General features: G+C 39.5%; 3 non-coding genes across 3 annotated transcripts; 2 read left to right on the top strand and 1 right to left on the bottom strand.

Moving 5' to 3' along the window:
- Nucleotides 1-8,646: 8,646 nt before the first annotated feature.
- trnaq-cug (transfer RNA glutamine (anticodon CUG)) lies at nucleotides 8,647-8,718 on the top strand. The gene has a single exon. It is a non-coding gene; the product is annotated as a tRNA-Gln (tRNA).
- A 3,659-nt stretch (nucleotides 8,719-12,377) lies between these two features.
- trnal-caa (transfer RNA leucine (anticodon CAA)) lies at nucleotides 12,378-12,449 on the bottom strand. Its single transcript has one exon. It is a non-coding gene; the product is annotated as a tRNA-Leu (tRNA).
- A 2,420-nt stretch (nucleotides 12,450-14,869) lies between these two features.
- trnam-cau (transfer RNA methionine (anticodon CAU)) lies at nucleotides 14,870-14,941 on the top strand. The gene has a single exon. It is a non-coding gene; the product is annotated as a tRNA-Met (tRNA).
- Nucleotides 14,942-21,787: the final 6,846 nt, after the last annotated feature.

Raw genomic sequence — 21,787 nt, 5'->3', positions numbered from 1 at the left:
TGTTTTTTACAGAAAAGAAAGTCAATGATGTTTGTCTGCACACTGTTAGACTTTTTTTGTAAATTTGCGTTAACTTACTGGCAACGTGCTGTAACTTCCTGATTACAGTATCATAACTGTACATGTTTTTTTACAGTATAAGACCCTTACTGTAACTTAGTTTTACAGTAGTAAAAATATCCTTGGTTTTACTGTTTAAAGAACTCCACAGTGCAAAGCCCCGGGATGATTAAATTCGTGAGAAATACTGTAAGGAGAGGCTGTCTTGGTGACATACCTCTTTAACATTACGTGGAGGTCTGTGGCAGTGGCCTAAGGAGTGGCAGACCAGGGTGGTTGCTCCCCTCTTCAAGAAGAATGGCAATCTGCCCATTACAGGAGTATCACTATGCTCAGGCTCCTTGGTAAACTCTACTCAAGGTGCTGGGAAAGTCAAGTTCAGCCAATCCTCAGCAAGGAGTGTACCAATGTATGTAACATTTCAGCAGTTGACAGTGGTGGGATTTGAACCCACGCCTCCAGAGAGACTGGAGCCTTAATCCAGCACCCTAGACCACCTCGGCCACACTACTTGCAAGTATCACTTCCCCAGATCTGACAAACACAAGGAACGTAACTAACGGTATGCTTGTCAATGTTATTGGAACAAAAACGTTTGCAAGGGAAAAGCCAATCCTTACATTCTAAAAAAAGTTATCACTCTTTGTCATTTTTCTCTGGCATTGTTGATTTTAGAATATTGTAACTAATAAGTAGGTTTAGGTCTGTGTGAATATGGGCTGAGCATTTACCTGGGCTGAATATGTGAACATTTCTTTTGCATATTCACTGTAAAGAGCCATTACTCCTCCAACTGCCAACTATTGTTCCAGAGACAATAGGATTTACAGTTTTAGATTGCAAGGTAACTGTCAAAGACCAAAGACTTCAATGAATACCTCAAGGGATCAAACAGTTTGTCAAAATGGGAAAGTTCATTTTTTTGATTAGAAATTCGAGCACAGTTGTTCATCTACCATTCAAAAACAAAAGTACGATCATGAAACACATATAACTTAGATTACCTAAACTACAGCTCTGATTCAATACAGGCCAATGTCAGCGACGTATAAGATCTTTCTGCAGACCTTCACCGGCTAAATACCGATTCCCATACCGGGGCTAAACCTGGGGCACCTGGTTGAAAACCAGGTATCCTAACCGCTAGACCATATGGGACTGACCACATATTAATAACAGGGATTTCATGAATCACTCATAGTCTGGCTGGAAACAGGCCTTTGCTTGAACGTGAATGAAGACGCTTCTTAATAAGTTTATCTTGAAGCTTTTGAGTGTTCTTTAGGTTTTTATCTGCTAACTATTACCGGACGACCAGGGGGGCACGGAGCAGAGCAGAGCGGCCGTTAGGGAGGAATCCTCCTCCGTGTTCAGCTCCATTTTGAACTGGCGGTGAAAACTTAAGTCAGAACTTTATGACGAATAGAGATGTTGATAGGTTGATTCTGTTAATAACAAACACAACTATAGTCAATAGAAAAAGAAAATATTTTATTAAAAGCCGTCTTGGTTCATCTTTCCACTGTTCCTACAATCACCACTCTGGTGGTTGGAAACTAAAGGATCTAAACTAAAAGGATGTTCCTCTTTAACTAAAAGGTCTATCTCTGTAGGGATCCATCCATAATGTTGTCACACACTTAGAATAATGATCTGAGTCTGTCAGCAGCAACAGCACAACCTTTAGTGGACGCTGACTTTACCTTTAAATTGGAGTTTAAACAGAGACACAACAGGAAGAATAAATCCATCAAATCAAGCCCCAATAATCAGCATGTGGCCTTGTTTTATTTCAGGTAGTCAGCATGGAGCTGTTCCACATTCCCAGACATTTAAAACAAGTCAATCATTGGCGTTATTCTACGAGTCAGATGAATAAATCAGCGTTTGCTATTTGAGCTGCTCTGTTTCCTGCTGCTCCGTCATTCTTTAGTGTCCTCTGGAAACAGGTTGCTGTCCTTTATGTTCTTTTGGATTACATCATCAGTGTCTTTGCTTTAGTCTGAAGAAACTCCAACAGATTTAAAACCACATGCAGTCACAGAAAATACAACAGGGAATAGAAAATATCAGACAAAGAATATGAAATGAAAAGTCCCCAAAGTAAGAAAATATAATGTCAATCTACCAAACAACAATAACTGGAGAGCATCCAATTAAACATGGCGACTTCCAGTATGTCGGTAATGAAGAGAGGAATGTTTGGACATATTACAGATGAATTTTGTTTTTATTTAACCTTTATTTAACCAGGAACAATCCCATTGAGCAACAGTAACTCTTCTTCCAGGGAAATAAGGTTCATAATACATAAAGACAGGAAAATGGTTCCATACTACAACACAAACAAGACATTACACTTAACTTAAGCAGACATACAACTTAAAAACAGGCTCCACTGAGATTTGAACTCAGATTGCTGCATTCAGAGTCCAGAGTGCTAACCATGGAACACAATGGAACCTTTAGAAGTGTTGCAGGGTTTGCTAGGACAGTTTCTTTCACATAGCACATGTATGCTATTGAAGGTACAAAACAATCACAGCAAAGATGAAAAAGCAACAATTACAGGCCACCTTAAGTCATTTAGTTAGCTAAGCGTTCAGAGGATGTGGGAAAAAAACAAGTCAAGAACAGGTTTTGAAAGACTGGCCACAGACAGTGAATACAGCAGTAGATATCTCCTGTGTACAAAACACTGGTAACTTTACATGTGTTTACAATAAAAATGCTCACAACACTGTACTTGCAATTGCGTTTCTTGCGCACATTCATGTTCTCTTAAATGTAAAGAACATTGAAAGTCTTAATTACCAATATCATGTCTCAGACATTAGTTCTAGATGAATACACTAGCTGTCAGAAGTGGGATTTGAACCCACGCCTCCAGTGGAGACTGCGATCTGAACACAGCACCTTGGACTGCGCGGCCATCCTGACTGATGTAACTAATGTTCAGTAGGACCTGTCTCAAAAATTATAATATAGTAAATTAAACATGCCGTGATATAGTAGTTTCTCAGTCTCCATGTCATATTAAACAAGGGAAGGTTTCTCAACTGTCAGCCCAAATATATGGGCGTTCATGGAGACATGGAAGAAAGTCACCAGGGTGGCAAACTGTTATGGATCCGTCAAAGATGCTTATGAATCCTACAGCAGAGCTCTACTCGGCATGTCTGACCACAACTCTGTTCATTTGGTTCCGTCTAACAAACCGGCACTGAAGAGAAACAAGCCGAAAAGAAAGTTAGTTCCGGTTTGGTCAGATGAATCAATCCAGTGTCTACAGGAATGCTACTGCTGCACTGACTGGGATCTATTCAAAAACAAATGTAAGGACATTGATGAGCTCAAAGAGATTGTTTCTGCATACATCCCCTTCTGTGAGGACTTAGTCATCCCTCGTAAATCCATCTCCCTATGTCCAAATAATATACCATGGGTCTGCAAATCTGTCAAAAGCATAATTAATCAACGAAATATTATCTTCAACAAGGTAACATGACTCAATACAGAGTACTTCAAAAACAAGCTAAAAAGGAACTTAAGCTTGCAAAACTTAATATAAGGACAAAGTTGAGAACATGCTGAGCACAGGCCACTCACGTCCTGCATGGGAGGGTGTGAAAGCAATGATGCAACCTAAGAAGCGTCTGGTCTCCCTCAATGGCATGTCACACCTTGCCCTCAAACGATTTTTATAGTAGTTTTAATATTTATGATTTTAGTGAGGAGCTGTCAGATTTTAATAACGTTGCCCCAAAGCTGAAAAACAAGAACAGGCTGCAATATATAGTTAAGGTGTGTGGCAAGATTTCTCACAACCCTCTGACTGACTTAAGCTCTGTATATGAGACAAGGTCCCTCAAGAAGGCCCAATCAGTCCTGGCTGACCCTAGTCACCCCCTGAACAGCTGCTTCATCTTGTTGCCGTCTGGCCGCAGATTCGGTCTAAAGCCTAAATGCAGGACAAACAGACACAAAAACTCTTTTGTCCTGCTGCTATAGGATTTTTAATAAGTCAATGTGAGGTGTGGACTTCCGTGTAGTACGTATTTATTTTATTTCTAGATGTATGGCTGTTGTCTTGTATAACCTGTGTGTTATTTATGTTACATGCTGCTGCACAACAAATTGCCCCCCCGGGGATAATAAAGACTCCTTGAACCTTGAAGGGCAACAGGACTTGGTAAAAAGGTCCTCCGCAGTAGTTTTGTCTCTCATCCAAAAGAATACTTTAGTTGTTTTTTACACAGAAAGGGTTGGACACAGTGCCCACTCACCCACCCATATCTGACACAATTGAAGCTGGGGGGATGGGAAGGGGGTTCCAAAGCTAATAGACCATTCAACAAGCAGTTCTGATGCACTATACTGGCCCATTCAGGATGAGCTGTATACTCTGACTGCAGCAACACAAGTTCAAATTTCGGTGATACCTAATTTTTATGGTGATTACAAGACTGAATGCAAAGTGTGTATCCCCCATGTAACTCAAAGTGACGTGACGTGGGTGACGTACTGCTTTGTTGTCAAAAAGTAACCAGAAAGGTTACTCTCCCAACCCGTTTGATAAAACATTAGATCTCTGTTACACTGCACAAATAAGGGAGCATATCAATCAATCAAGCTGCCTCCATGAGGATCTACAGACATAGACATGTTCCACCAGCCACAAAAGGCTGACCCATGACTAAATGACACCACAAGGGCCCTTAGGCGACACTGCAGACAAGCTGAACGAGGATGGAAAGACAATCTACATGTGACACTGGGTGTATTAAGGGACAGTCTGTCACATACCAGAATGCTGTGAAGGTGGTGAAGATGCAGCATCTCTCTTCTGTCATAGCTAGCAATTGCCACAAACCTAGATTGATATTTAATACTATTAACTCATAAATCCATGCACCTCTGCTTCGACTGATGTGTCAATTAGTACATTTGAGAAATTTCTTGGTTATTTTATTGACAAAGTAGCATCTATCAGGGAAATTACCAGTGATAATTTTAAGGTATATTTATCTGCACTGAAAAAAATTTGGAGTATTATTTACTTAAGAAAACTAGGAAAGTTTTTGCACTTAGAAATTGTAAGTAAATCCTACAAGGGCAATCATCAAGTAAACATTACTTGCAGATATAAGTTTCTTTTACTAGCAAACCTCAGGTAATTTACTGATGTTTATTAATATGGTTATTGAATTTTACTCTCTCATTCTTTGTAAATTTTACTTAAACTCTGACTTATTCAAACTGAAAAATCTCACCTAAAACCAATGGCTTTTCAAGGTAATTTTTAAATACTTTTTCTAACTTTTATTTATGGACTATATTTAAGTAACATTTACACAACATTTTACATAATTTTTATGCAGTTTAAATTGCCTAAATTTGTTCTTAATGTTTTTGTTTATTGAAACAATGACTTTATAAAAAAAATGATGCAACTGTTTAATTTAACAACCCGTTTATTTTTCTCAAGTGAAAAATAATTTTTCAATAAAACATTTTCCAGCAAGTTTGCATGGCAAAAACACAACAAGGTATAGTTCACCCTAAGATGATTTGTTATTATTTACTTACCCTTTGTCTATAGAAGGATTGGTGAAGTTTTGTTAACATCCGTGTTCTGCGAGTTTGAGAGACGTTTTTTCCACTCAACATCCAAAATAAATCAATCAATAAAATGTCTCCATACTGCTTGTCTGAGGTAATCCAAGTGTCCTGTAGCTCACACATGCCAAGACGTTTGTAAAAAACATTACAAACTTGTGTTTTCAGCTTTGTTTGCTCTGGATTACTTTAGATGAGCAGTATGGAGACATTTTTTTGATTCATTTTTTGGATGTTTGAAGCCAAGTTGCCGTTCACTGTAGTTTTGTGAGAAACAAACATCTCGGCAAACTCCCAGAAGAGCATGAATGTTGACAAAACGGGGGTGAGTAGATGATGACAGAAATTTCATCTTAGGGTGGCTAAAATGACCCATTGAAAATGGCTCCACGACCCACCAGTTGAGACCTCTGGTTTAACTTGAAAATGCTGATCTAACTTATTTTCTTTTGTCCCCAAAACTTAGCCACTCTACATGGCCACATGTTTAATACAGTGCAACAAGTTAAATAAAAACTACATCATTAAAATGAGAAAAAAATAAGAAAAAAGACACATAGCCACAGAAACAACTGTGCCATATTTTTCTTTTAGCGCCCTCTTTGAAAGGACAACTCAGGGGTCAAACATGTGCATCCAAGCTACAAGCTTGTTTCGCAGAGACAGGATTTTCGGGGACAGCTTAAGGACATCAAGTTCTAGAAGAAGCTTTTGAAAAACTTCAAAAGTGTACTTTGTTTTTGGGGGGTAACTTAAGTTCATGGCATAAATGACGCCCATGAGCAGGAGACAGGCTTTTGCAACACTTCCACAGTTGTCAAGTACCTCAGTCCCTTCAATAACAATCGACACATCAGTGTTGGATGCACCTTCATCTTCTTCACTTGTGTGGAAGACACAGATCCTCAGGACTTGCTCAGCCTGGTCCTCTTGAGCTTCCTCTCTGCTGATATCCTGTAAAATATATGTGAATCCATGTTCAGGTGCATAGTACAGCTTAATTTTTTATTCAAGTTATAGACTAGTGTCAAAAATATCAATATTTCAATACTTATCGATCCTAAACATTTAAAATAATTTCACTAAAATTATTATATTAGGAAGTTTAGAAATTTAGTCTTTGAATCATACAAAAAGGAGGAGGTGTTGTTAGGGTCTGGAAACATAAGCTTTGCTTAATCCAACCCCTTTTCAAACTCTTATAGTACTGTGTACTGTCTGCTGCGGAATTTGGTGTCTTGTGAATATTCAGTTTGAAAAAAAATTTTTCTGATTCTGAAAATATTCCTGTTCCACAGTACCAATAACAGCTGAAGTTTGCACTCGCTTTTACACACACAAACAACCTGTAGTAAATCAGGCCTTATGGACCTTATGCACAACTCTAGTGATTCCTAAACTTTATTTCCTGTCTCTCGTTATTGGAAACGCTGAATAATACAGATGTGCATGTAGCATGCCGAGAGGAGAGGACAGAGGAGAGGGGAAGAGAGGAGGGGGAGGAAAGAGGACAGAGGAGAAGAGAAAAACAAGAGAGAGAGAAGAAAGAGGAGGGAGAGAAGAGGAGAAAGGATAGGGGAGGAGAGTGGAAGAAAGAGGAGGGGGAGAAGAGGAGAAGGATAGGGGAGGAGAGAAAATAACACAGGAAAAGGTAGGAGAGAGGAGAAAAGAAAAGCGAGGAGAGATAATAATTACCCCAAATTTTTCATGTCAGGAATATGATTTAATTCATTGACATTTTAGATTTATTTCTTATGGGATATTGAGTTAATTTAGAGACTTTTAGGAATGCATTCCCACTCACACACTGTGTAATAGGCCATATAGTTTACATCTATGAAAATATCTTTTTGTCATCTCCAACTGGAAGAACCACCTGAATGCACTTACAATAAAGACTACTTATTGAAAGGATGCATTTTGATTCTTTTATTGAGTTGTTATAAAAGGCAATGATCACCCTTAGGAATCCAATACTTCAGTTAATTCTGTCAATTTTCATTTTTTTGCTTTTCATGCATTATACAAACTTTCATCAAGCAATATACAATTTTTATCATTTAGGTAAACTTATTGATTGTTTAAATACATAATTTGGTAAATTAAGATTAAAATTTGGTTCTGTGATGACTTTTTTTGACATCACACAAGAATGCTCAACATTTGTTTGTTTTTGCCTGAACCAGGACAGAAACTGTTTTCAGGCCAACCAGCATGCAAAATAAAATAAAGGGACCAATAAAGGCTCCATTAAAAAAAAAATTCTGACAATTATTGATGGTTCAAGCAAGTTGTATTTAAAGGGGAAGTGAATAAGTAGGGCTGCAGGATTATGGCCAAAATGATAATCACGATTATTTTGATCAAAGTTTTGATCGCGATTATTCTCACGATTATTTGTTGATTTTAGCCAAAAGAAATTTTATTGTCACATAGGCTATTTATAACTGCGAGAGGGAGTGTGATGGACGCTACTCACAGAGAGACGGCTGATCATTATGAACGGGTCCAGCACGGGTCGAACGGCGGATACACACGGCGTCTGTATCGTCACTGCGCTGCATTTTTATTAAATATGATATTCTGGCCATGGGTCACATCTCTGGTCCAGGTCCAGCAGCTCCGTCTCACACGCTGTTACTCTACCAACTGAAGTTAGTTGCATTTATTAACTTCTTCTGTGTTCTTCGCCGTGGCGGCCGCGGTAGCAGAGTTACCCGCGGAAACACTGGTACAAATACAGGTTTGCCTCTCATATTTAACAATATACAGCTGTGTTAATAAAAAATTTAAACTGTAGACAAATGTCATTATGGATTACGTCTGGCCATGTCGTAAATAGTAGGGGCGAGGACTCAAAACCGAGAATATATTGGGGCGTGATATTTTATTGTTGTGATTGTTGTGTGCTTTTAATATCACACATGTGGATATTATGAAAGAAACTGCCTAGCAAACTCTATTGAAGGTTCCATGGTGTAATGGTTAGCACTCTGGACTCTGAATCCAGGGATCTGAGTTCAAATCTCAGTGGAACCTGGTTTTAAGCCACAGCACAGGTGAAAACATTCAACCTTTCAACTTTCCACATCTAGTTTAAAGTAAGCTTATGTTGGTGGGGGCATGTTGAGGAGTCACCTGATCGTTGATGTAACTTGAAGGAGCTCCAAATTTGACAGTATTGACTGGAAGTGATAGGCTTTGAGTTACATGGGGGATACACACTTTGCTTTCAGTCTCGTAATCACCATAAAAATTAGGTATCGCTGAAATTTGAACTTGTGTTGCTGCAGTCAGAGTATACAGTGCTCATCCTGAATGGGCCAGTATAGTGCATCAGAATTGCTTGTTGAATGGTCTATTAGCTTTGGAACCCCCTTTCCCCACAGCTTTCAATTGTCAGATATGGGTGGGGGAGTGGTCACTGTGTCCAAACCTTTCTGTGTAAAAAAAACAACTAGAGAAGTCTCTTGGATGAGAGACAAAACTTCTGCGGAGAACCTTTTACCAAGTCCAGTTGCCCTTGGCCTAGTTGTGAACTTTTGGGGTAAAAGCATGGATCAGGAACCAAAACGGACACATCTGGACTCAATGTGGGCATTGTACGGCAATATTTGACACGTTTAGACCATGAAGACAGTTATCAGTTTATTTCCCATCTGGCAGGTATATTTCTGGATTCAGGTGGACATTGTGGACAGAAACATTGGAGGATCTTGATTCCCACCATAGGATTTGGCCTGTATTGCACATTGCCTTTCTTCCATGTCTCCATGAACGCCCATATATTTGGGCTGAGAGTTGAGAAACCTTCCCTTGTTAACTATGACATGGATGACTGAGAACTTACTACTGTATATCATGACATGTTTAATTTACTATATTATAATTTTTGAGACAGGTCCTACGGGACATTTGTCGGGTCAGTCAGGATGGCCGAGCGGTCCAAGGCGCTGCGTTCAGTTCGCAGTCTCTACTGGAGGCTTGGGTTCAAATCCCACTTCTGACAACTAATGTTTTTCTGATATATTGGGAATAAAGAACAGCAGTTTTTTGTATTTAAGTGGACATGAATGTGCGCAAGAAACTCAATGGCCACTACAGTATTTTGTGAGCATCTTTATTGTCAACAGATGTAAAGTTACCATATGTTTGTACACAGTAGATATATCTACTGCTGTATTCACTGTCTGTGGCAAGTCCTTTAAAGCTTGTTCTTGACTTGCTTTTCCCCTCATTCTCTTGATATCACACATGTGTATATTATGATAGAAACTGCCTAGCAAACCCTTGCAGCACTTTTAAAGGTTCATGGTGTAATGGTTAGCATTATAGACTCTGAATCCAGCTATCTAAGTTCAAATCTCGGTGGAACCTGTTTTTAAGCCACAGCACAGGTGAAAAAGATCAACCTTTCAATTTTCCACATCTAGTTTAAAGTAAGATTACAGGTTTAAGAACATAAACTGTGTGGTTCAGCGATGGTGGTATAGTGCTGAGCCTAGCTGCCTTCCAAGCACTTGACGTGGGTTTGATTCCCAGCCATTGCAGTAGTTTTCATTGTGTGGTTAATTGCTGTATTTGTCAAGAAGTAGCCAGCAAGGTTACTTGCCCAACCCAGATTTGATAAAATATTAAATCTCTGTTATGGTACAAATAAGGGACCAAATCAATCAATCAAGCTGCCTCCACGAGGATCCACAGACACAAGCAGTGAACTACGATTTGTGTAACAGGTGTAGCCTAGATTATCAGGTTGTCGTGGCCGAGTGGTTAAGGCGATGGGCTAGAAATCCATTGGGGTCTCCACGTGCAAATCAGAAACCTGCCGACAACGAAAGCCATTTTTCAAGATTGGTAGCAATCCAATGACACATCACAGAATACCCAGTCGTGGATGTGCCTTCATGAACAATCTCCAGCCACCATTGTATTTCTTAGCTCTTATTTTCAGTCTGTGTTACAAGATGTGCAGTGAAAGGCAACAGGTGTGTTACTTTTTGACTATGATTTATAGCATAGCAGTGCAAGCATTTTGCCCAGGTTTGACTTCCAGCCACTGCAGTTGCATTTACAGGTTTTGAAGCCATTTACAACATTAACATTACACGTTTTACACAGGTTTCTTCTTTTATTCAGTGATATTTTTATTTCCTTGCGGGAGTCATCCCAAAAAGATTAGTAAAGATAAGTCTAAGTCTATCTCAGAAAAAAGAAAAAAAAATCTGAAAATCTTTAGGGGATGTAGCTATTGGCTTTTTCCTTTTTTTCCCAATAACATTAACAAGCATACCGTTAGTTACAGTCCCTGTATGTGTCACGATGTGGGGGGCTGATAATTGCAGGTAGTGTGGCCGAGTGGTCTAAGATGTTAGCTTGAGGCTCTAGATTCTCTGAAGGTGTGGGTTCAAATCCCAACACTGCCGTTTGCATATATTACATAGCTGGAAGCCAACCACTGTGATGTCTTAGAGCTGTATCATTTGGGCTGAACTTGGTGAAGTAACTAGAATAATCCATCACCTTGCTGAGATTGTTACTTGTTAACCTGAGGTTCAACGATTGATGAAACCTTCCTTTCCAGCACTTTGGAATAGAAAATAAAAAATTGTGATCTCCATATTTATCAAAATGATCATGATTAGAATCTTGGCCATAATTGTGCAGCCCAAAGAGATCTAATGTTTTATCAAACCAGGTTGGGCAAGTAACCTTTCTGCTGACTTCTTGTAAAAATAGCAAATAACACAATTCATAGAAAGCTACTGCGATGGCTAGGAATCGAACCCACGTCAACTGCTTGGAAGGCAGCTATGCTCACCACTATACCACCATCGCTGGACAGCACTTTTTCACTTCAAATCTTGCAATACATCTGGGTATTGAGACTGGAAATGCGCTCTATCACTGAAAGCACCTCCAGGGGGGTCCTGTGTTATCACAATCACTGGAATGGGAAGTTCATATGTCAGTGCTAGCTCCCTTCGATAGCTCAGTTGGCAGAGCGGAGGACTGTAGAGGCATAAAGCTGACATCCTTAGGTCGCTGGTTCAAATCTGGCTCGAAGGAGAAGTTTCTTTCCAGAGTTTCCCTTCTAGGATCAATCAAGTATTTCGGGTTCTGATGTAGAAATGGACAGACAACCCAAAGCATAATACTTCTTGCCGAGACATAACATGAAACCAAAAAAAGAGGTGGGGGAGATATGAGCGCAGAAATCTTTTTACGACAGGCTTTACGTGATATTCATGAAACGTTCGTATCACACCAATCAGAGCGTAAGAATGATCGTACATTGATAAATGCAGCGGCTGGAAAGTGACTTGATTTTGCCACTAAAAAATGAAAGTAATATTGTGAGGAATTTGCCTTGTGCGTGACACTCTTTTCCATCATATTCAATAAATAAACCAGATTTTTCAATCCATTCCTCTACTTATATGCAAAGTAGTCTCATCCAGGACCTATCGCACCCTAAGCGAGAATCATAAACCTAGACCAATGAACAGGGAGAGTCACGTCCTGCTTATTGTTCCTCATTTCTTTTCCCAGTTTTTTTCTATTGCGTGCAGTTGAAGCAGGACATGAAAAATAGCCAGCATTTGTATTACAATTTTGATTGCTCCTAATCTGGACTAATTTAACATCAAATTGGATTTTAAATTTCAGATTAAGATTGTAACAATTCCTGCCCTTCAGGGCTTGTCTGGGATTTGAACCCTGGACCTCTCGCACTTGAAGCAAGAATCATACCACTAAACCAACGAGCCATTAATATTAACATTGTTGTTTGAAGCTGAGTGCTGACTTTTAATCGTTCCTCTTTTGCTCCAAAAACAACCACCTCAGTTTTTTCTTAATTTAAATTCAGAAAGTTCTGGCACTTCCAGCTGTTAATTTGTTCAATACCCTTAGTCAGTTTTTGTATTGGACTATAGTCCCCTGACGATAGGATTATGTAAATTTGTGTGTCGTCCGCATAACTATGGTAACTTATTTTGTTGTTTTCCATAATCTGAGCCAGTGGGAGCATGTTAAGAACCAGTATTAATGCAAAGAAAGGACTGGAGCATTTATTGTAGAGAATAAGGAGGCTGACACTGAAGTATTGAGACAACAGTGACTGAAAATCTAATTCAATCTACATATCGGTCTTCTTAAAGATCTAAAGAAAACGTCACAGAGGACGTTTCAGCTGGATTTAGGAGTTCCTCAAAGTGCTCCTTACACCGCTCTATTACCTCCTCAGTTGAGGTCAACAACATCCCATCCTTACTGTACACAGTTTGGATGATTCCTCGCTTCCCTCTCCTGAGATGGCGAACAGTTTTCCAGAAGCACCTTGGTGCTGACCGAAAGTCCTTCTCCATGTCTTCTCTGAACGTCTCCCTTGCTTTACCTCTGTCACGACAGAGGCTGCAGTCCTTTGGACCCGTCGGTAGCTTGCCACTGTCTCCGGAGTCCGCTGGGATAACATGTCCCGGAAAGACTCCTTCTTCAGTCGGACAGCTTCCCTGACTACTGGTGTCCACCAGGGTTTTCATGGGTTACCGGCCCTTAAGGCACCTAAGACCCTAAGACCACAACTCGCCGCCACAGCTTCAGCAATGGAAACTTTGAACATTGTCCACTCAGGTTCAATGCCCCCAGCCTCCACAGGGATGTCCGAAAAGCTCCGCCGGAGGTTCGGGTGCGAGTGCGAGGATAACATATCTAGGAAAGACTCCTCCTTCAGTCTGACTGTTATTGTTTTTTTTTCTGTATTTGGTTGATCTAAATCAACAAAAACGAGTCCAGGAACTTACTCTTTCAAATTCCAAGCCACTACACCATCAGGGAGTCACATCTATCAAATTTATTTTTGTAGATGTGAGTTTCCTTTTCACTCACTGGAATGACTCATATTGTTTTTGGTGAGGAATGGCGCCTGGCTAAAACTTCAGAAGGAAGGACATGACAGATTACACATCTGTCACATAGTCAGTTTGTATTCTTAAGATATTGACATTATTGTCCTATTGTCCTATTCAGTTTTAATCTCAGATGTGATCTAAGGCTAAGAAGCATCGTGCCATGGGGGACGATGAATGGCTGTCCCGTCTGAGGACGTTTGCCGCTACAGGGGTCTGGCCTACTGATGCTGGGAATAGACCAGCCCCTAGGCAAAAGAGATGTTATGAGTTCTATCTTAAGATACAGCTTTTTACATTATTTTTTTTGACAACTATCAACAATTAATTAATTTACTATTTAATGAAAAATATAAACAGAATAGAACACTCAGAGTTATTTTTGCAAAGCCAATCTACCGCTCAGTAAACCACTGTCTGATCATGAGCCAGTCAGAGTTGTTCCCTGCACTGTGCAGCTTAGTTTCTAGATGGAGACAATCACAGAGGACAGAGCAATGTGGGGAAAATCTTCACAAAAGATAGAAGTCAGTCATACGTCGGTCACAAGGTTTACTAGTTTCCTAGTAAACACAAAATTTTGTGTTGTTATTCAGAAAACAGCAGTGACCAGTGGTAGTTTTTGTCTGTTAGCTCACAGGGCTCTAGGGTGCAAATAACATTTTTCCTCTAGGTTGCACCGGTGCAGCTAATGTCCTCGCATCTGCTGTCTCTCCACAAACAAAGCAATGTTTATTTATGTTTATATCGATATGGTTTAATTTTGCATTACATGACCCATTTCTTTTGAAAAGGCGTGCTTGTGTTTGGGTCTCTCCTCTTACTCTCCGCTCAGCCCCGCCCCCATTCACTCACACACAGCTCCCAGCAACAGAGAAAGAGTGGTGTCAGCACCGGTTTTCCACCAAAACACCGGTCCACACTTCTGACATTTTATCACAGTTTTAAATAAAAAGAATTGCTTAGTTCTATAGTCTCATTATCATGTCTCAGACATTCATTACAGATGAAGACACTATTGGTCAGAAGGGGGTATTCGAGCCCACGCCTCCAATAGAGACTGCGACATGAACGCAGCGCCTTGGACTGCTCGGCCATCCTGACTGAGATGTTGAATAATCACTGTGTGAGTCAGGAAGCTCACATAAAAGATAGTTGCAAGGTCTACCAAATGTTTAACTTTGCAACCCGTAAGCTGTTGGAACCTTTGTTGCCACGGGTCCAAACCTTCCCTCAAAATGTGAATAACAGATTTTCCAGCCCCTACGCATAAACAGCAGAGCAGAGTGGCGCAGCGGAAGCGTGCTGGGCCCATAACCCAGAGGTCGATGGATCGAAACCATCCTCTGCTATTTCCTATGCTTTGAATCAGTAGCACGTTTGTTGCTGCAAGTGTCTGAAGTGACATGTCCCCACCTGCTGAAGGGTTGACTTACTTGCAGGTTGAGATTATTTATGGATTTCATCCATAAAAAAGAAACTAACCTGCTGTAAGACCCATAAAAACATTTAAAAGAATATACTACACTATAGTTAATAATTATTGTAAATAAATCTGTAAAACATGTAAATTTAAAGTGCTTGTTGTGCTGTCTACCAGTCAGATTACAACAGGAGGTAATATCTGTTGCAGCTCTTTTAAATACTCTACCATAATACCTGCTGGAGATGCCAGGTCCTCATACATGTAAAGCATGCACTCTACCACTGAGCTACATCCCCTGAAGATTTTTGAATTCTTTTGACTTTTTTCTGAGATCAACTCAGACTAATCTTTATTAATCCTTTTGGGATGACTCTCGCAAGGAAATTGAAATATGTTGTGTATGGCTTTAAAACCTGTAAATGCAACTGTGGTGGCTGGAAATCAAACCTGGGCAAAATGCTTGCACTGCTAGGATATAAATCACAGTCAAAAAGTAACACACCTGTTGCCTTTCTGCTGGACAATACAACGCTCACTGCAAATCTTGTGACACAGACAGATAATAAATGGTGGAGAATGTTGGCTTCCAGTTCCTATGAAGTAACACAACACTGTCCATGAAGGCACAACTGAAATTAGGGTTACTGTGATGTGTCATTGGTTTGCTATTACTCTGGAAGAATACCTTTTGTCGTCAGCAGGATTTGAACCTGCGTGGGGAGACCCTAATGGATTTCTAGTCCATCGCCTTAACCACTCGGCCACAACACCTGAAAACAACACTCATACCTGTTTGCACAAATGTTCATAAACCTTTCAATTGGTTAGCAGTAGTTACCAGACACGGGCAGTAGTGCACTGCCTGTGTCTGTGGATCCTTGTGGAGGCAGCTTAATTGATTGATATAGACCCTTATTTGTACCATAACAGATCTAATATTTGATCAAATCGGGTTGGGCAAGTCACCTTTCTGGTTACTTCTTGACAAATAAAGCAATTAACCACACAATGAAAACTACTGCGACAGCTGGGAATCAAACCCAGGTCAACTGCTTGGAAGGCAGCTATGCTCACCACTATACCACCATCGCTAGACAAGACAGCTGGTGTCCTTAAACGTTGTCTTTTTCTTTTTCCTTTTTATTAAATTAAGGCATTAAGATCAATTTCCAAAAGTTAATTTTTTTTGCAAAGATTGCAAAGCCAGAAATCTTGGTGAAGTCGTGGACTTAAATTTTAACAGCCACATTAAGACAATTACGAAGTCAGCCTATTATCACCTTAAGAATATATCAAGGGTTAAAGGACGTATGTGTCAACAGGATTTGGAAAAACTTTGCCATGCTTTCATCTTCAGTAACTTTTAAATCAAGGCTGAAAACTTTTCTTCTTGATGTTGCCTTTCTTTAAATGGTTATTCATTTCTTTAATGTTTAATTTTGTATGCTGCCCTGTAACTTTTTTCTTGTGGTTTATCTGTTTTTATTTGAAACTGTTTATTGTTGTGTTTTATCCAACCAAAAAGGGAGCATATCAATTAAGCTGACTCTACGAGGATCCACAGACACAGGCAGTGCACTACAATTTCCATTTTGCCCGTGTCTGGTAACTACTACTAACCAATTGAAAAAAAAAAAAAGTTTCTGAACATTTGTCCAAACAGGTATAGTACTGCTTTCAGGTTGTCGTGGCCGAATGGTTAAGGTGAAGAACTAGAAATCTATTGGGGTCTCCCTGCGTAGGTTGAAATCCTTCTGACAGCAAAAGGCATTCTTTAAGAGTGGTAGCAATCCAATGACACATCAAATTGCAGATGTGCGTCCATGAACAATGTTGTGTTATCTCATAGGTACGGGAAGCAACCTGTCTCCACTATTCATTTTCAGGGTAAATCCTGTCCACTTCCGGGAGAGGCCCTCTGTTGTGGTACAAATAAGGCGGCATATAAATCAATCAAGCTGCCTCCCTGAGGATCACAGACACAGGCAGTACACTACGATTTGAACTTTGCCGGTGTCTGGTATTACTGATCCTGTGGACTATTGACTTGCTTCCTGCTTCTTACAGTGCAGATGCTTTGCTGCTATTGCCATATTTTTAAATTTTTGTGTGTGAGTGTGGCCTACCAATAGCTCAAGCCTGTCCTACAGTGACTTTAGCTAAGACTTTTGGTCTGCGGTGGCCCTGAGGCTGTCGCTGTTGCTGTTTAATAAGTTTGTACAGCCACCAGGACGGCTCTGCCGATGTTCTCGGCTAACGCTGATTCGTTAGACATTTCGCAGAGTGACCATGGCCAACAGTACCGTGCCTTGTCGGGGGCGGGCGGTGATAGGCTCTTGCTGACCTTAATGCAATCGAACATGACAGACCAGTCAAAGTGAGGCTCACTTTGACTGGTCTGTCATGTTCGATTGCATTAAGGTCAGCAAGAGCCTATCACTTATCACTTATTAAACAGCAACAGCGACAGCCTCGGGGCCACCGCAGGCCACCTCGGTAAGCATGTTTTCCAAATCACGGAGCTAGCATTGTCTTGTTGTCAAGGTAGTAGCAAATCTCTACTGGCTAGCTACCGTTAGCTAGTTTAGTTAAGTTAGCCTTGACAACAGGGTTGCTAGCTCCGTGATTTGGAAAACATGCTTACCGAGGTGGCCCTGAGGCTGTTGCTGTCGCTGTTGAATAAGTTTGTTCAGCCACCGGGACGGCTCTGCCGATGTTCTCGGCTAACGCGGATTCGTTGGACATTTCGCAGTGTCTTGTCGGTGCCTTGTCGGGGGCGGGCGGGGATAGGCTCTTGCTGACCTTAATGCAAGCGAACGTGACAGACCAGTCAAAGTGAGCCCCCCCATGGCTGGCTATAGTGGCTATAATTCCCACACCATTCATAAAAGTGACACTAAAAACTCAAAGTACTCTTCAAATACAGTTTTCCCCAACTGTGTTTATTATTTTAGGTAGTTATTTTCACGGTTATCCAAGTTCAAGAGTCCATATCTCCCAATGAGAGGATTTTTATTCGTTATTTGACACTATAAACATACACTGACCTCCTCGAGCTTTTATTTTGGTACTTCCGGTTACCGACATTAATTTGCATATTAGCTAAATATTTAGTTTCACCCGAAACATTTAGATTTAACATTTAGATTTAGATTTAACATTTAGATTTAGATTTAATATTTAGATTTAACATTTAGATTTAGATTTAGATTTAACATTTAGATTTAGATTTAACATTTAGATTTAGATTTAGATTTAACATTTAGATTTAGATTTAATATTTAGATTTAACATTTAGATTTAGATTTAGATTTAACATTTAGATTTAGATTTAATATTTAGATTTAACATTTAGATTTAGATTTAACATTTAGATTTAGATTTAATATTTAGATTTAACATTTAGATTTAGATTTAGATTTAACATTTAGATTTAACATTTAGATTTAGATTTAGCATATAGATTTAACATTTAACATTTAGGTGTAACATTTAATATTTGGATTTAACTATTTAAAATATTTCCAAGTTGACAAATATTGTTGTAAATGTGCAAGAAAGTGACCCTCAAATTTCATACCAGGTTTTTAAACATTATTTAAAGCTAAATGTGACAAAATGTTGCTGTTATTTTCAGCACGAGCCGCTTTACAAACGGCGCCCCATAGCAACGTGTCTCCTGAGTTGGGGTGCCTATTTTTAACTATATAGCTAAATAGCGGGGACATGGCCGTCTCAGTTGGTAAACTTACAGTTTAGCTAGGTAACCAGGATTTCATATTAGGCTAACTAATACAATTGGGCTGACACAATACTTTAAGGATAAATATGATGCTATACAATTTATACCGTAAAGGCCGTTACACACCGGGGGCGTGGCAAACAATAAAAGTTAATACAAGTATTGGATGTTGGTGCAAGCTGCCACATCAGTGGCACGTTTCTAAAGAGAGAAAGAGAAAGCTGTAGGACAGTTAAAGAAATGAAGTAAAGCAACAAAGCCTTTGGGATTGTGTCACTCTTCCCCTTTTGGAAAACCCATACTCAAAAAGGGATATGAGAGTTTGCATAGTAGCCATACTGTAAACTAATGTTGGCAGTTACATTTTGGTTTCTTGATCTTTTGTGTATACAGCATATATACACTACATTCATCACAAACTTGTTATTGTCTGCTCTTCAACCAGAAATTCTCTTTTATTTTCAGGAACATTTCTATGACATGCAGAGCAACAAAGGCTTTCTTGAGTGATGTATAAAACTGTGCAGCGTCAATCTAAAACCCCATCTGCATCTCGTAGCAGAGTGGAGCTGAAAGGAGGTCCCACATCGGCAAGAACGTCTAGATCCACAGATGACCAGCAAACAGGAGATGAATGTATGGAGGTCATGTCTCTTCTTCACCACATTACTGACCATGACTTAGTCCAGAAGATTTCAGTAAGTTTAGTAATGTTGTCAAAAACTTTGAACTGCTACAAAAAAGAGCATTACTGCATTACTTCTTTCTTTCTTCTAATACATTGGAACAACACATTAACATTGCTTTTGACTATAAAAGGAAAAACTAAATTTGATTTCAGCTGGACATACAGTTTGACAATCCTGTCTGACATTATCACCTACATCTTATACGCTGTGTCATGTTGTTGCAGCTCTTCATTGAAGCTCTGTGATAGTTTGAATCTGAAATATTCAAACTTTAGACCCGATTCAATAGCTGCACTATTCTTTTAAGTGGAAATATTCACCACAACCAGCACGAGATAGAAGTGTGAAGAAATGTATTCTGAAGTAAATTGTGTTACCCTGTCTGCAGAGTGGGACAGCAACATGGCATCTCTTCTGTATTGCACCATCTGCTAACTCCTCAACCAGAAGCAGCCCAAAAAGATCAGCGTTGGAGAGGCTACTGATCATATGGTTACATTTCACAAGGTTTGTCTAATCAATAGGATTCAATTTCAAATTTTGAGGTCAACACTGTATTTTTTAAACTAATGGCTTATATGAAGATGTTTTTCTTTGTGTTTCAGTCTTGCCACAGCCTTGAAGAACACCTCATGACTATTAAAGGAAACCCCCAGCCGTATCTGCTGGCCACAGGGACTTTGGCACAGGTTTTCAGCTTCTACATAGTCGTGGACAGAAAACTTCTTCCATATCAGTCTTCTACATCCCTGGGCGCATTTGATGAGCTCCCACTTTGTTTTCAGTGTGCAATATGATGATGCTCTGTTTAACTTGTACAGATTCCTGCAGACTACTCTGTAAGACATCGATATAGGGACAACAGAAGAAACTCTCAAGAGTCAAAGAGTTAAGAGCAAAGCTCTTAAACAAGCACTAATTTGCTAAAGCAGCAAACATGTTCAGATGTGTCCTTTGTGCTTCATCGTCTGATACAGCTTTACTTCTGTTCACCTCAAACTAATTCATGCAATGTATCAAAAAGGATGTTGTTTGCAATTTTCAAGTTATTCTGGATTTAGAGGACATCTTATTAAGATACATGATCCTACTGACAACACATGTACCTCAACTGTGACACTCAGCTGTACAATCATTCTCATTGCTTAAATGATGAAACACCCTCTACTTCATTGCAATGCCAAAATGTTGAAGCAGGAGGAGTGTCAACTCACAGCAAAGTGTGCCTCCATCATAGCCAAACTTTTGGGAAGTAGTATACCCAATACTGTAGTTCTTTCAACCTCACACACTGGGTAAATTGTGGACTTGAATATCATGTTGGCTTTTGGTTTGCACAAGCACTGATGAAAACAGGCCAGCTTTCATTAAATTAACCTCTTCAATTTTCACAATGGGAAAGTTGTTTTTGTTTTGGTTGAACATGAAACTGGTTTCCATGACCATTTTCATGCTTTCAAAATAAGTGAAAACATCCCTAGGAAGATTTTGGTTCTAGAAAGGGATAGAATAAAGCATTTCCAATAATTTGATGCCCAAAAGTCCTATTGGCATGATTCACATTTGTATGTTGTTTTAGAAAGTTGTATTGTTTAAGTGAATGTTTGCTGAAAAAATATTTACACTGTCAGTAAAAGCACTTTTAGTCAAAATATAAATTGTTACACAAGTATTCTTGTAGCATGGATTGTTAAACACTGTATGGATTTGTCAATACAAATAAATATTTGTAGTAATGTAATAATGCGGTGTATTGTTTTTGTTTTATGTAGTTTTTTCACCTAAAACCTTTTTATTTTATGTCAACTCTATAAGTGTAAATAAAACATACTTTAAGTGTTGAATGTTAACACTATTAAGGAGTTCACATCAAAATTGACTCAAGGTTAGAGTTTTATTTTACTCTATATGGGATTAGTGTTTAACTCCCACAATAGTTCAGTTTTAACTCCTGAAAAGGGTTAAAAGATCAACTCCTACAAAATAGTTACTTTAACTCTGCCCTAGAGTTTATTTGATGGTCTCACATGTACACTCAAATTGAGTTAATTTGAACTCCCAGAGAGTTTATTCCAAAGGCTCAAATTTGCTGTGTGTTTTAGTTTGGAGGAATGCTTAAAGTAATGCAAAGGAAACCATTGTGCTTCCTGGCAGATGAAATCATTCATAGCTTAGAATTTATCAGAAGTATGGTAAAATCAGTTCAGTTTAATATCAGCACAGATATAAGTAGGTACGTGCAGAAACATGTCAAAGGCGCGTCAGGTTGGCGGCCTGGTCGCCCGGCGTCAGGTTGGCGCGCCTGGGTCGCCCGGCGTCATGTTGGCGGCCTGGTCGCCCG

This window comes from Etheostoma spectabile, unplaced genomic scaffold, assembly GCF_008692095.1.
Source record: "Etheostoma spectabile isolate EspeVRDwgs_2016 unplaced genomic scaffold, UIUC_Espe_1.0 scaffold00019158, whole genome shotgun sequence".
Classification (NCBI taxonomy): Eukaryota; Metazoa; Chordata; class Actinopteri; order Perciformes; family Percidae; genus Etheostoma; species Etheostoma spectabile.
This window is presented reverse-complemented; position numbering and strand designations above follow the sequence as displayed.